This window comes from Sinocyclocheilus rhinocerous, unplaced genomic scaffold (genome assembly GCF_001515625.1).
Source record: "Sinocyclocheilus rhinocerous isolate Xijiao unplaced genomic scaffold, SAMN03320098_v1.1 scaffold2393, whole genome shotgun sequence".
Classification (NCBI taxonomy): Eukaryota; Metazoa; Chordata; class Actinopteri; order Cypriniformes; family Cyprinidae; genus Sinocyclocheilus; species Sinocyclocheilus rhinocerous.
In genome coordinates, this window is record NW_015635043.1 from 434,421 (window position 1) to 438,092 (window position 3,672).

The window sequence follows — 3,672 nt, forward strand, 5'->3', positions numbered from 1 at the left end:
TAATATTTCGACTTTATTCTCGAAACATATCGACTTTATTCTCGTAATATTTCGACTTTATTCTCGAAACATATCGACTTTATTCTCGTAATATTTCGACTTTATTCTCGAAACATATCGACTTTATTCTCGTAATATTTAGACTTTATTCTCGAAACATATCGACTTTATTCTCGAAACATTTCGACTTTATTCTCGTAATATTTCAACTTTATTCTCGAAACATATCGACTTTATTCTCGTAATATTTCGACTTTATTCTCGAAACATTTCGACTTTATTCTCGTAATATTTAGACTTTATTCTCATAGTATTTCGACTTTATTCTCGTAATTTCGACTTTAATCTAGTAATCTTAGATTTTTTAAAAATTTTTAACGTGGCACTAAAACGCCGTCGTACACAATACATGTGTGTACATACTCAAAAATGTTCTTAACCTTTAACCTTTAAGGCCTTTCAGCACAACCTTTCCTTTACAGCCTTTTTGTCTCTAAAGATGCTCTTACTGTATGTGAGAGATGAGCAGCAAGCTCCTCAAACAATGGCAAGTGTGCCATCCTCAAAACCAGTTTAAAACACCTTTAATTCGACCCAGACTACAGATGTCTTATTAGCCAGGTGTACATACGCATATCTGCATTTTTATGCAGAGGAACCTCGCAGCTCGAGCTATAATGCAGCTTTTTTTTTACACTTTCACTGTATTTGGTTAAATGTATTTAACCATTTAAAAATATGTATGCATAAAAAAATAATCTTAACGCATCTATAAGGCCACCCAGAGTATGTGATTTTTGTGTGGTTTCAGTTCAGCTTCTTAGTTAAGTTCCTACATTTTTTCGTAAATGTAAAACAGATTTTAGAATCAAAGCTATTGGTGGATCTTGATGAGTTTGTGAAAACATTCATCTGCAGATTTCACAAATTTGAGTGTTTGTATAGTTAATGATGAGATGTTTAATGTTTAAAATAAGCTATAAGTTTAAAATATAAGTACGACGGCGTTTTAGTGCCACGTTAAAAAAAAAAAAATCTAAGATTATGAGATTAAAATTATAATATTTCGAGAATAAAGTCGAAATTACGAGAATAAAGTCAAAATATTTCGAGAATAAAGTCGAAATATTATGAGAATAAAGTCGAAATGTTTCGAGAATAAAGTCGAAATACTACAAGAATAAAGTCGAAATGTTTCGAGAATAAAGTCGAAACTTAAAAATATTCCGAAACATTTAGACTTTATTCTCGTAATATTTCGACTTTATTCTCGAAACATATCGACTTTATTCTCGTAATATTTCAACTTTATTCTCGAAACATATCGACTTTATTCTCGTAATATTTCAACTTTATTCTCGAAACATTTCGACTTTATTCTCGTAATATTTCAACTTTATACACTTTCACTGTATTTGGTTAAATGTATTTAACCATTTAAAAATATGTATGCATAAAAAAATAATCTTAACGCATCTATAAGGCCACCCAGAGTATGTGATTTTTGTGTGGTTTCAGTTCAGCTTCTTAGTTAAGTTCCTACATTTTTTCGTAAATGTAAAACAGATTTTAGAATCAAAGCTATTGGTGGATCTTGATGAGTTTGTGAAAACATTCATCTGCAGATTTCACAAATTTGAGTGTTTGTATAGTTAATGATGAGATGTTTAATGTTTAAAATAAGCTTCAGGCACTCATTTGCAGAAGGATATGCAGAGTAGCAGGTGCTACACAACAACAGGAACAGTGCAAGATGTGGCAGACTTTGCCACGTTATCAATAGATATTGGTGAATTAAAGCAGAGTGACTGGGCCAAGTTTCTGTTCACCAAATGGGTTAATGTGTAAATGTGGTCATGCATTTGTATTGGTGCATTTATGTCTGTGACAGCACAATTTTGCAGAAGCATTGGGTTGTTTTTGTAGCTTAATTTCAATAGATGCTGCTTTTTTTTCCACTGGGAAAGAAAGTTTGGAGTTTTGAAATTTAAGGTTGTTCATCAGAAATCAAACTCTTTCAACTAAGGTAGTAAGTTAGTTATTAAGTTGTAGTTGTTTCCTCATTTTGCTTCCTGATTCTTGTAGATCATTTCAAATGGTTTATTGTAAGTGATTAGTTTGATCTCTCATATCATGTTTTTCATTTCCTGGTAGGTGCCTGAAGATTGTGAAGAACAGAGTACAAGTGATCCAGACTGACTGAGAAGTCAAAAACGACAAAAAAAGTGCAATAAGGTAGTCTTGGGCTGCTTTTGTGAACAATACACATTTAGTAGTTTGTTTATATTGTAACCTTTATACAATGAACCACTGCAAAAAAAAAAAAACAGGGTTGAACTTGATGCTAAAGCTGTGAATAAGAAATGTTTCTTGAACACCAAATCAGCATTATATTGATTTCTGAACGATAATGTGACATTGAAGACTGGAGTAATGGCTGCTTATTTTAAATTATAATTGAGCTATTTTAAAATGTATTGAAATAGAATTTTAAAAATATTACTGTTTTTACTATATTGTTCAAATAAATGCAGCCTTGGTAAATATAAGATACTTTTTATGAAAACATTTTTAAAAATCGTACCGACCCCAAACTTCTGAACCATAGTCTACAGTGAAGATATTCTGTGACATTTTAGGCTAAACCATGGGAAACTGAACATGTTTATCGGGGCCCCATGCTGTGTGTAATCTCTTTTCAGAAACTTTACGCTAAACAACTTTACACTTTGGTATAAAATGTAAGATATGAATCACAACTATCATGTATTATTTGGCTAGATCAGGTTGAGCATCTCCTTGCATATTATGGCGTTTATAAAAGGTAATTTGTTATGCTTTTTAACTGAGGAGGTGGCATCTGTTGTAGGACCAGTAGATGTTTGTTCTTATGCTAGTAGATGATGCATCATAAGACTGCATGTTTGAGGCCCCCCGTTTTGATATGCTCTGTTTTGTGGCATTGTGTTAAAATCGTTTAGTAAAATCACATTTGGTGTCATTTGAAAAGATAATGTCTTTATAAATGGTTGCTATGACATAATGGCAGCATTTGTTAGTGAATGGCAGCAGTGGCGTCTGGAACTGTATTAGCCACCCTTGACATTTCAGTGCATCCTGTATAAACACATTGTGCATTGAGCACCATTGCTAATCGATCTCAACTGATTCCTGGAGTTTGAAGTCAGAGCTTGATCTAACTAGGTCCTGTGATCTAACCACCTATTTAATAGTCAGCTGTGGCCATACAACACACACAGGTGCCCTATATATTCTGAACTGATTCAAAATCTGCTTTTAAATTAGCTCAAAATAAATAAATGCTAAAATCATATATATATATATATATATATACATACACACACACACACACACACACACACACACACACTACTGTGCAAACGTCTTATTTGGCCATTTGTATTTTCACCAACAAAAAATGGTTTAAAGCCAGATATTTCCTATAATTCCTATATTTTTTCCTATAGTGTGTCAGGAGGAAATATCAGTTTACATTTCCAAACATTCCTTTTGCCATTCATTGTAAAAATCCAGTGAGATTTTTGTATAAAAATAATGTCATGAATAGATTTTATTTATCAATTAACTTCTATTAACTAAATCATATACAGTGGGTACGGAAAGTATTCAGACCCCCTTAAATTTTTCACT